The following is a 13561-nucleotide window of genomic DNA, read 5'->3' on the forward strand; positions in this document are numbered from 1 at the left end:
ACTTGAACACATATAAGTAAAGCAATACGCGACAACGCATGCAATGTGTATAAAAAGGAACTTGAACACATATACATAAAGCAATACGCGACAACGCATGCAATGTGTATAAAAAGGAACATGAAGGGGTGTATAAACACATGTAAGTAAAGCATACGTGGAAACGTACGCAATGTGTAAAGCAATGCGAAAAGGGTGGATATTCAACTGAGGCATGGTAAAGGCATGTTACTCATGATGTTGAGATGCGAATTCGAAACAAGGCGAGGCAGCGCTCAACGCAAGACACGTAACGAGCGTGCTTTACTAAAGCCAAAGTGAAGCAACATAATACAACATAATCGAAGAGATTTGTGGGAGTTATAAGAGACAAAAAGGACACGGGAAAGGATGCTCCTCGCACATACCGAACATCGCTCATAGAAGACACGGCTCGAGGTCAGCACGAGGCTCTACTAAGGTTTCAAGAGTGCAATTCCTTGCATTGTCTTAAGTAGTGAAGGTGCCAAACCACATAATTGACCCGAACAAGGGCGTGGGAGGTGCATCGACCACATGGGGAGGCTACTAGTGTTAATCTGGACACTCTGCTGCCCTGCTCCCCTTTTGCTCTACTTATCTTTTTACTGGTAGTTTAAGCACATTGCACTGCCTCAGGCAGGTTCTTACTTTCTCAAAACTACTTTTACTTACTCTCTTTTTTTTACAAAAGACATGATGGCAATGAAACATCTATTTTGTTCAAAAAGTGCTATATTTTATGCATCGCGTCGCATTGCATTACACAACAATGTAAAAGAGATTTGAACCTTTGTTTGAAAATTAAGCATTTGCAATGTAATAATCAGGTTGTGAACCAAGTAAGGACAAAAACAACTCGATAGTCAAAACAAAGAGCTGGATAAGCTAACCAAGTGCGAGTACAACTCAATAAGAAAAACAAAAACTTAAAGAATGTGACATATAACCCGATAAGCAAATGGGCGTGGCCTCGTCACAATAATCACCGGAGGGCATTGGAAGTGGTGCCAGTCCCAAATTCCCAGCATGTTCAACACATAAACAGCTCAAGGAACAAGAAGGAAGACCACCGGCCACGGGGGAAGGCCATCGGCCTCAACAAATGTCCATCGGCCCAAATTTTTGGCCCTTCAACCAAAAATGGTGGTCGGTCGGCACTATTTTTGGCCGGCTGGCCATAAATGGCAAGAACCACCAGAATGCTGACATCTGTCTTCCACTCACACCTTATCCCCTACAAAAAGCCTCAGCTTCGTAGTTTTTCTCAATTCAACACTGATTTGCTCCAAATGGAAGAGTTTCTTGCCCAAAATCTCACAGCTTGGATTGCCAACTTGGATGGCTCGGAAAAGCTGAATTTCCGGGCCTTTGGCGTAAATGCACTATTCACGCTGAGTCGCACTCCGCTGCACTTTCCATTTTTCCATGCCGCGGCAAGGTTTTGGAATCCGGTAACACATGTCTTTAGCTTTGGCGGGCAAGAGGTGTGTCCTACCTTCGAAGATTTCCAAGCTTTGATGGAATCCGTGTGCAACGAGGAATTCTTGCCCCAACTTCGCTTCGGCTACGCCCAAGCCTTGAGGCGAATGTGTGGACTCACTATGCACGATGCTCGATCTTTGATTTATGACAGAATGCTGGATATTCCGAGTTTGATTTGTCAGTTTTCCGATGCCGGTGACCGTGATAACCATCATTGGCAAGGCTTTCGGCGACATGCCCTTTGTTTATGCATGCTATCTCATTTCTTGCTTGCCTCAAGATCCAGAGGATCTAGTGTCCGGCTGATCGAGGTTGTTCAAGGCCTAAGGGAAGGCAAAAGCTACATTGCCATGTCATTGGCCAAGACATTGATGGGCTTGGATGGTTTCCATCGCCGGGAGACGACCAGGTTTGCGGGGGAGTCCACTACTGTTGCAGGTAATGTTTCTCACCCTTTTCTCACATATGTATTGCTCACATCACTCGGCCCTCAGGCTCGATTTTTCTCACAAAAACCCTTTTCTTACTTTTTCTCTCATCGTACACCTCTCTATTCTTTATTCTCTCATTTTTCATCCCTCCCCAGGTGTGGTTGATGGATAAGTTACGGGTTGTGGACTCTTGCCCAGCATACTCAGCTTGCGGCTACTTCTTCTGATGTGGTCTAGTTGACGCCCTAGATGAGGGATGGTGGTTCAACTGGATGTGCAATTTGTCTGCAGACCGCATTGCTTGGCGATGTCCCTGGCTCAACCTACCAGCAATGAGCTACAGCATGTCCTAGCAGACCGGGATTTAGTTGATTGGCTTGACTCGCTATGTATTCTATTTCTTGTTTCGGTTTCAACGCCAGTTTGGCCATGATCAGATTTGCCCAGTAGAGGGAATGGAGTATCCAGCCGCATTCCCGGTCCGAGGTGCGCAGCTTGCCCGGCATGCCGTTACATGGAGGACTAGAGAACTCCTGGCCCCCGCTCCCACTTTCAGTTGCACCTTATCTGATGAGTGCATAGATTGGCTTAATGAAGAGGCACAAATTGGGCCCAGCTTGGCATCAGAGGCTTCGACCAACTCTGGGAGGGGACGCAGGAACACCTGACTCATCTATGCCTCAGATTTATTTGCTTTAATCAGAACTTTCAAGTTTTCTTTATGAATGTAATGAAAAACAACTTCAATTTGTATACAAGAGCAAGAGAACTCTGTATTGAAATCAATAAAATTGAAGGTTGTGGGTACTGAAAATTTTCCGCTTTGGTCCAAAAATGGTCTAAGTTGTAAAAAAAGATTAATTTGAGCAAAATCAAATTTTATTAAAACTTTTTAAAATCATTTTCGATATGGATCAGAACTGGACACGCCTGAGATTTATCCCTGAGATGCACAACCCCGGATCCCAGCAACTGGAAAGTTGCCCCTAGTCTGAAAAGTACAACACCGGAGATCACAATCGAGTTTTTGAATGCTGAATAGACAAAGATGACCGAGATGATCAAATGGACAAAGTTGATCGGGGAAAAGTTTATGGCTGAACTTTAGGATGAAGTTGCCTACGTATCCCAAAAATGGGAATCAAACCTTATGTAGTTCAGGCTCGGGTTCACTCGAGTATTTTCACTCTCCTTTTACGCTCTAACTTTTGCCAAGGCCGCCCTTTGCGGGTTTTCAACCTTGCGAGCTTAGTTTTTGTAATTTCAAATTTTCTGTGCTCTAACTTTTGCCTAGGTCGCCCTTTCGAGTTTTCAGCCTAGCGAGCCACTCAGGGGTAATATTTTTTCAATTTGTCCATATCGATCGGTTGGGAGAACTCTAGGCCATCTAGGTCCATCAGAAGCTCCACCTGACCAGATAGACTTAATGATGTAAGGGTCAGTCCAATTGGGTCTGAACTTGCTCCTAGGATCGTGGGAGCTCGGTTGTCCTTGAGCACCAAATCTCCTTCTTTCAAATTCCTGGACTTAACTTTCTTGTTGAAAGCCCCGGCAATTCTGCGCTGATAACCTTGAACATGGTATAGTACTTTCAGTCTTCTCTCATTAAAGAGCATGAGTTCTTCAAATCTGCTCTGCTGCCAATCTACTTCGGCTATCTGACACTCAGCCAATACTCGCAAAGACGGAACCTCAATTTCAATAGGTAGAACGGCCTCCATCCCATAAACCAATGAATACAGAGTCGCCCCAGTAGAAGTTGTAATTGAAGTCCGGTAGCCCTACAGAGCAAACGGTAGCTTATCTGGCCAGTCCCGATAGGTTTCCACCATCTTCTGCAGTATGTGTTTGATATTCTTATTTGCGGTCAGTATGTGGATGACTTATGAAAAGCCACGTTGTATTTTTCTAACAAGTCAATCACTTCCTTCTTGAAGTGGGAACCGTTATCTGAAATAATCTCATTCGGGACCCCATAACGACAGATGATGTTGTTTCTGATTAGCTTTGCAACGTGCGACGCCATTAACACCGCATAAGATTGGGCCTCGACCCACATTGTAAAGTAGTCTATCGCGACCAGGATGAACTCATGCCCATTTGACCCCTTCGGAGTAACAGCTCCGATCACATCAATTCCCCAAACTGAAAATGGCCATGGCGAAGTCATGTTGTACAGCTTCGACGGCGGGATGTTCATGCGGTTTGCATGGATCTGACATTTGTGGCATCGCCGAACAAAGCCGACACAATCCTCTTCCATGGTGGACTAGTAGTAACCCTGTCTAAGGATCTTTCGAGCCAGCATTACCCCGTTCATATGCACTCTGCATTCTCCCCCATGGATGGCCTCCATTAGGCGCTTTGACTCTTCAACCTCAACGCACAGCTTATGCATTCCCAGATGACCTCTCTTATACAATTTTCCTCCACAGATGATGAATTGGGCAGCCATCCTTCGGATTGCCCTCTTGTCTTTAGCGTTTGCCCCTGGCGGATATGCTTCTTTCTCCAAGAAGTTCCAGACATCGTAATACCAAGGGTTCTCGTCTTGAACTTTTTCTATGGCGGCAATTGACTTGTAGGCCGGTGTAAACTTCGGGTCAATAATGATCGGATGCATCCGGACTCCAGAAGGGATGTCTATCATGGAAGATAGAGTTGCTAGTGAATCTGCGAACCTGTTGTTTTCTCTTAGTGGATGAGTGAAGTTTAGCTTCTCAAACCGAGGAATCAGCAAGTCCAAGGTCTGGTGGTACATTATCATCTTTTCCTCTTTAACTTTCCAATCCCCCTTAGCTTGGGATACCACAAGGTTCGAGTCCCCAATGACGTCCAATCGTCTTGCCCCTAGTTCCAGGGCCGCTTCTAAACCAACAATGCATGCTTCATACTCTGCTTCGTTGTTCGAGACTTTGAAATGGAGTTTGAAGGCTAGGGGAATACGGGAATTGTCAGGCGCTATCAGCAACACCCCTATCCCATACCCGTATTGGTTTGACGCTCCGTCAAAGTACATCGTCCAAGTTTCGTCTTCGATATGCAAATGGCCTCATCTGGGAATAAGTACTCAACTGCTTCACCTCCTTCAACTGGATGATCGGCTAAGAACTCCGCTACCGCTCTTCCCTTGACTGACTTGCGCGTCACATATTTCAGATCAAATTCGGAAAGCAAAAGCAACCAGCGAGCTAGCCTACCCGTAAGTGCCGGTTTCTCGAAGAGATATTTGATGGAATCTAATCTTGAAACCAACATTACAGAGTGAGCTAACAAGTAGTGCCGCAACTTCCTGGTAGCCCAGACCAAGGCTAAGCAAGCCTTTTCCAATGGTGTGTAGCAGGTTTTATACTCCAACATCTTCTTGCTCAGATAGTAGATAGCCCTCTCCACCTTGTCCTCAAACTCTTGTGCGAGCATGCAGCCCATTGTGGTCTCAGTCGCTGAAAGATACAAAATCAACGGTCTCCCCAGCTCTGACGGTGACAACACAGGCGGGTTTTGTAAGTATTCCTTGATCTGTTCAAAAGCAGCTTGGCATCGGCCGTCCCATTGGAACTTCTTTCCTTTCTTCAGGAGGCCAAAAAGTGGTTCACAAGTCAAGGTTAATTTTGAGATAAATCGTCTTATGAATTGCACTTTACCTAGAAAGCCTCGCACCTCCTTTTCAGTCCTTGGTGGTGGCATTTCTAAGATGGCCTTGATTTTGGAAGGGTCGACTTCGATACCTCTCTGTGTAATCAGAAACCCCAACATTTTCCCTGCTGTAACACCGAACGTACACTTTTGAGGATTCAGCCGCAACTGAAATTCCCTGATCCTTTGGAAGAACTTTTGCAAGGCGGTGTAGTGGCCCTCTCTTTCTTTGGACTTGATGATCATGTCGTCCACATACACCTCAACCTCTTTGTGGATCATGTCATGCAATATTGTAGTCGCGGCCCGTTGATATATAGCTCCAGCGTTCTTCAACCCAAACGGCATCACCCTGTAATAGTAAGTCCCCCACAGGGTGGTGAAAGCAGTCTTCTCCTAGTCCTCGGGTGCCATTACAATCTGATTATAGCCTGAGAAACCATCCATGAACGAAAGCAAAGCATGTCCCGCTGTGAAGTCCACTAACTCATCGATATGCAGCAAAGGGAAGTCGTCCTTCGGACTAGCTCTATTCAAGTCCCTGAAATCCACGCATACCCGGATCCTACCATCCTTCTTCGGCATCGGAACGATGTTGGCCAACCACGTTGGGTATTCGGATACCAGCAGGAAACCTGCGTCAATTTGCTTGGTGACCGCTTCCTTAATCTTGATAGCCCAGTCCGGGCGGATCTTTCTGAGTTTCTGTTTAACGGGTCGGGCCTCTAGGTCAAAAGGGATCCGGTGCTTTACAATCTTAGGATCGATTCCAGGCATGTCTTCGTACGACCACGCGAAAACATCTTTGAAATCTTTTAATAAAGTGACTAAGCGCTCACGTTCCTCTGAAGACAACGTGGACCTGATCTGGACCAGCCGTGGGTCCTCCTCAGTACCAATATTCACAGTAGTGATTTCATCCATTAAGGGTTTAACAAATCTTTCCTGCTCTTGTTCAATTAAGGGCTGCAAAACTGGAGGAATTTCTTCCTCGTCGTTTTCATCAAAATTTTGAAAGTTTGAGTTAATGCAATAAATCAAGGGCACAAAAAAGTACTCAGAAACCACAGCCACATCACTCTCATTAAGCACATCCAAATCGTCCGATTCTTCGGTTGCAACAGACTCAAAAGAAAAAGAAAAAGACGACCTAGACAGGACTGTGGCATCTGGGTTGTCACCCCCAGGAATACCGGACTCAGACTCAGTTGAGCTGGAACCTGATTCTGACTCAACAAATTCGGCGAAATCAGATTCCGACTCACTACCTGACTCGGTGCTGCTTGACAAAAATCCCTCTTCATACTGCCAAATGAGAGAGGTTGCGATGGATGCATCCAAAATGTTTGATGGTAGGCCCGCAGCCATTTCATTCTCGATCACGGACACCGAGAAGTTATCCCCCAAGCACTTCTGTTCGATCGGAGGATCTGAAAGTAGACATGCCAGCGCTACCCCCATTTCACTTTCGGCATCCTCAGACTCCACTTTCTTGCTCTGCTCAGCCTCAACTAATGGGTCCGTTTGCTCTTCGGCAACGTCATCCCCGGATAACTATAGGTCAAAGAAAATTTCACACCCTGGCATGCGCTTCCTCTCTGCGCTTATCCACGGCTCTGGGAAGCCACAAAATGGAAAGTCCTCCCCCTCCCGAACAAAGCATCCCTTTAGGGTACCCTGGATGGGCCGGTGCATCAACTCAAAAGGCTTTCCGGCCTTCTTTGCTTTGGCTTTCCCAGCCATCTCCTTACCTTTCTGTACCCAATCTTCTTTGGTGGGCAGATAACCCAAACCAAAGGTATGCGGGTTGTGCAGCACTTCGGCCGATACAACGACGCCCTTCCGGCCACTCTTTCCCAATCCCATCTCGGGGATGTGTTGAAGCTTGTTCATAAGGTATACTGATTGTGCGCTAACATACACCTCCTCATTAACAGCTAAGATATTCTGCACGATCTGGGCCTCAGCCAGGGTAAAACCCAACATGAACACATCCTCCATACCATGCTCAATTTCCAAAACTGGCGTAGATACTTCTGGCGGTGGATGGATCGACGAATTTCCAAAAACGATGGCTGCTCCCTTCCCATGGGGGTATTTCACTATCTGATGCAAGGTGGACGAAACTGCCTTTACTTGGTGCAACCACGGCCGCCCCAAAAGTAGATTGAAGGTCGTAGGAACTTCTAAGACGTGAAAGTCTATCTCATGTTGTCCCGGCCCGACCTTGGTCTGAATTTTCACTGTCCCCATTACTTCTCTGCTTGTGTTATCATATGTCCGGATCACCTGGGCTGTTGGCACAAAGCCCACAGTCTTTAAACCGATTGCATATGCAGTCCTTGCCAGGCACACATTGATGGCGGACCCTGTGTCGACAAGTACCATGGGTATCCATTTGCTCTTACACTCCACAGAGATGTAAAGTGGCTTGTTGTGATTCGCGCCCTCGGGTGGTAATTCTTTGTCGGAGAAGGTCAACATCGGGGAAGCTCCTCCCGGAAAGACCAATCCCACCAACTGTTCCAGTGTGGTTTCTATTGAGAGTTTGGCCTTATCCATTGCCGATAGGACGGCCTGTCTATGTACTCGCGAAGCCATAAGCAGTCCCCAGATAGAGATGTCTGCTTGTATCTTTTTCAACTGCTTCAGTACAATCTCTTCTTCGAGTTACTTCTCTCTCTCTCTCTGCCTCCTTGTCCTTCCCAGATGCTTCTGATTGGTCTAATGCGGGGGCTTGAAATATCGCCCGCTCCTGGTCATATGATCGACTTCACCGATGTACCAGGTATCGTCTGGTTGATTGCTCCCCCAGTCCTCATCCGTGTGGGCAAGACATAGATTATCGTCCTCCCACCACATTCCATTGGCAGCCAACAGACACCTGTCCGGCTCTGTTACCACCGTCCTTGTACTCATGGTACCTTCTGTCCACACATTCGCAACAGCCTCCGTTCCTGTGCATACAGCACTTTTAGTCTCCACAGGGGCTTTGGCTTTCCTGATTCTCTCAAACTCTTCGATTCCTTCTTGTTCTAATTCCATCAATACAGTTTGTTGTTCAACAATCCCTGCATTCAAAATGCCCAAATCCCGAGCGAAATTATCGACACCAGCGCTCTCCGGTGATGTATTCTGATCTCCGGCCTTTCTGGCCACAATTGATGTCGTTGTCCCTGCCTGGCCTTGTTCCAACTGAGATTTTTCGACGACGTCTGGTAAGTCATCAAGCCATCTGGTAACCTCTGTTGACTCTTCAAAATCAGACCAGTTGACTGCCATGCCCTCTAGATCTTGTTCATTGAAGAACTGGAGGTCAGCAAAATCCCCCTCCATAGCCGCCAAGTCATCTATCCTTTGACCAAATCCATCCCCCTGCACCACACAAAGCTCTGCCCTTGCCGGCAATTCCACATTTGGCCCAACCTGGCCTATTGACAGAATGTAGTCACTCGGACTGTATACCTCCTCAGCAAAACTCCCAGATTCCTCATGTTCTGACTCAACAATCCCACTCTATACTGAAGTCTCCCCTGTTCTGTCTTCGACAGTCACCACCATTGGTTCGGGTTGGGTTCTGGAGATGTCCAACATGCACAAGTCAGTGCAGCCAGAAGGGAGCACCTCTGGCTTAGGTAGATGGAAAGGAGTGATGTATATGCTAGGGTCGTATGTCGTAACCCCGGTCTAGATAAAGTTGATACGTTTGGGGGGTGGAGCTTGGTTGTGTGGCGGGAGAGGGTTGGTTGTGACATTGGATTTCTCTAGAGGCACGATCACTCCATTATTGATGAGATCCTGAATCTCATGGCGTAATCGGAAGCACTGGTCAGTGTCAAGACCGTGCTGTTGGTGAAACGAGCAGTATTTGGCCAGGTTATGGGAAGAGGGGAGTTTTTCCGGCAATGGCTGCGGCTCTAGGGGCTTTAAGTGCCCTTTTTTGATTAAAACCCCCAGTGCTTTGGACAGGGGCATATATAATGGAGCGAAGGTTCTTTGGCTTTTGGGTGGGTATTTAGCTGTTTGCGAACTACTACCAGATGCACCGGTGAATGGCATAGCTGCAATGGTTCTTGGGGTGTTGGTGGTGACCATGCTTACTTCCTGAGATCTGGCAGCTGCAGCACTGCTTGTGTCTGCATTCGTACTGCGGTTGTTGAAGGTTCTCTTGGGTTGCTCTCTGTCATTGTCAATCAAGCCCTGCTTCAAGGCATCCTCGATCTGTACTCCCATCTCATGCAGATCTGAAAAGGTAGGGAAGGGAAGCACGATCATTTTCTGTATTAATTTGGGTTGGAGGTTGCGCACAACCATTCGTATTTGATCCGTATCCATCGGTCTTATGGTCATCATTGAGGCCTTGGCCCTCCAGTGGGTTACGAATTCAGAGAAACTCTCCTTAGGCTCCTGCCTAGTTGTCTCAAGATCACGGGTTGTAATCTCGATCTATGTATTATAGGAGTATTGAACGACGAAAGCCTCGGCCATCTTATCCCAATTCCTCATGACATCGTCTTCCAATTTTGCATACCAGATGGCCGCTACACCTGACAAGGTCCGGCCGAATAAAGAAAGCTTCTGTAGTCTGGTGAGGCCCATCGGCCTTAGTATATCCGAAAACAAACGTAGATGCACCATGGGATCCCCGGACCCGTCAAAGCGGTCGATTTGTGGCATCTTGAACCGATCTGGCAGCGTCACAGCCGCATCGGTATACCCGTCCTCGATATCTGGGATGGACTTTACCCCTTGGGACTTCTTGAACAACTTCTCGAGCTTGCTCAACTTCAATGTTGTAGGGTCCACCTCGAACTCAAAGGGAGAGTCCGGTTGATTGATAAGCGTAGGTGCCTTGGATAGTTGAGGTAGAATCGGGGGTGGAGCCAGCCCCGTTGGGATGTCTATATCCTCTTGAGCATTCTGGACGTTCGTCATCTCCTCAGGTATTGGGACTATTGTTGGGGGAGGAGCCTAGTATGAAGCAAATGCTCCGGTTTGCTGTTGTAACCGGGTGATTAGCTCTGTCTATTAGGCCATGATTGCAGCCTGCTGTTTGGAAAATTCTACTTGGCAGATAGCGTCCTCCTGCATGGCTTTCATGCTCTCCTGGAGCTGGCACACCATGTCTTCCATCCCTGACATACTGTCCTGATTTATCTGAATTGCTGGTGTATCTGCCTCTATAGTAGATTCAGAAATCTCAACCCGACTGTTCAAAGACCACGGATCTGGCAATTTCGGTACTGATACACTGCGTCTTCTCGACCTCCGTCTGATAACCGGGGGTAAGGAATAAAACACTAGTTGTCCGTCGACCAGATCCTCAGATCGATTAAGTCGGCGACCTCTAATCTAGAGAGCTTGGGGAATATCTGCATGGTCTGAAGCAATTGTGCTAAACTACCTAGCAAAAAGATAAATAAAGCAATAATAAGGAAATAAATAACCAGACAAATAGACAGCACAACAGCGTAAATAAACACACAGCACGTAGTTGGGCATCACAACACACAATTGATAAGCTGAATAGACTGTTCTCAAATACTGATCATTCTTCCCCAAATCACTGCCCCCAAAACTGAATCTAAAACCCGCAGATAACTGATTCTCAAGATACTGAACTGATGCCCGCAAGCCTGATGCCCAAACTTGTGAACTGATACATGCATTCCTGTAGAGACGCACTCTAAAAGCACATAGCAAGTAAAAGGGAGCCAAAACACCCCTATATTGAGATAGGGTTTCCCTGTCCTATTTCGTCAGGAGCTAGGGTTTCACTACGCACGCAGCGGTTTCAAACAACCTATAATCGGGTAAGTAACCTGTCCTAGCTTGGAATGGTCACTATGGATTCCGAATATGCACTAGGTCGAATGGTCAAAAGGGTGCCCTGATAAAAATCGGGGTTTGTGTTCCCATCGTGGCAGAGCCCGTAACCGGTCAGCCTTATGGCACGCTTAACAAAGCGAGCCTTCGGCAAACCGTTCAGGAATAGCAGATGGCAAACACGGTGTCCTAGGCGCACCAATGCAAATGCAATGCAAAGAAACACATAAGTGTAATCAAGCCAAGAAATCATGAGTTCGAGTTAAGTTCTCCAAACTTCCCAGCAGAGTCGCCAGAAACTGTAGATGTCCCCGAACGCCTCGGGAGGGAATCCCATTCTGTTCATTTGGGGCTCACTACAGTTCGAACTCAAATTGTCACGGTTCTTAATCTGATCTCGCAAAGTGCAATGCGAGACTGATAAATCACCAAAGAGTCCAAATCCGGCAAATCGTTTTGGAAAACTGATTTTTAGAAAGAAGTGCCAAACATAGACTGCTTTGCCAGATATGGAGTCGCCACCTAAATATTTTTTTATGGGAGAATTTAGGAAACCCTGACTCGTTTGCCTAAGGCCATGTGTCCGTCATCACCAAAGTTACCTCGGCTCGAGAACTTGGGTACGATTGGGGAAGGTCAGCTATGAGCACCCCCGCTCGCCCGATCAAAGATCGGCCTCTACTAAACATGATATCTTGTTTTTAAAAACACATGTGTTCTTATTCTGGTTAATTAGCTAGAATTACTATGTGATGCACACAGCAAAACAAGTATAGACTGGATCGCCTGAGTTGGAACAAAACATCTCATGTTTGTTTCTGAAAGTAGTTTGCTACTCGGAAGTAGGCTAAAAGGTGGATTTTGCCACCCTCAAGTGGGCTTAGAAAACATGGTGATTTGCCACTCACAAGTGGGCTTAAAACTCGCAATCAATGCATTGTTCCAATTTAAATAACCCAACCTTCACCCACAGGCACTCAGGCAGTTATATCACATAAGCACATAGCCTCATGGTAAAGCATGCTATCATGGCAACACTCACACGCATGCAAGCATGCTAAAGCATAAAAACTTACCGAGTACTCCAAGCCAAAACAGAAACTAGTTAGTGACCATGCATGAATCCTAACTATGCTGAAATGCTTAATGCAACACGTGCAAAAATGCAACCTAGATAGCCTCGGCTATTCTAAACATGGCATATGAAATGTAACAGATAACATGTATTCAACTTGGAATTGAAATACCATGCAGTTAGTATGATGCGCCGAGCCCGATCCATGCAATACAGATGAATGAATGCACGCATGCACAGCATAAGGTATGCTAATTTAAATATGCCCTAATACTAACCATTGAAAGAAGATAAATAAAAGGGAGAAAAAAGTGGGGGTTGGAAGACAAGCACACACTCACATATACTTATTACACAATTGCCCTCGCTCGGAGGGTCCGAAAGAATAATACAGGCCAAATAATGAATCAACTATCGTAGCTAATTAATTATTACAAAACTTCTATTTAATTAAAATTAAATACAAAAAACAGCCTAAATATGAAACTAAAGAGACCGCCGCAGCTCTGTCTCGGAATGCGTGGATGATGCATGCTCGATTTGCCTTGCTCGGAAACCCGTTACCATGCCACTGTTGCCTCTGTTTGCACTGTTCTGCACCTTTGAGGGATGTGAAAATTCTTGAGGCACCTCTGAACCATTCCCTGATCATTTTGGAATGACACTGGCCAATTAAAAGCACCACCGACCATGTAAATGTGATCATCGACCAAAAATTGGGTCACCGGCTGGACTCTGATGGTCGGTCGGCACTTAAAGTGGCCGACCGGCCATATATTCCTGCAGAATCCTGTTTTTACTGCAGTTGTGGACAAACAGTGCATGGCAAGGAAATTTCAAAGCAATGTGTGCATGGCCACACTCCCTATCATGTTATGGACTCAAGGGAGTGTGGCCCTTGGTCCTTGGGCCACCAATCACGCATCTCGATGCATGATGGCCAAAGGCACCAAGTTTACTAATCAATGTAAATGAATACAACAAAACGAATGAATGCTTCACGCCCTATCATGTTGAGATCAAGGGCATCGGCGACCGAGGGCTGAGACGTGTTTCGTCACTTTGAGTACGAACACACCTCACTCCTCAT

This window comes from Camellia sinensis, chromosome 1, assembly GCF_055761805.1.
Source record: "Camellia sinensis isolate YWXY chromosome 1, ASM5576180v1, whole genome shotgun sequence".
Lineage (NCBI taxonomy): Eukaryota > Viridiplantae > Streptophyta > Magnoliopsida > Ericales > Theaceae > Camellia > Camellia sinensis.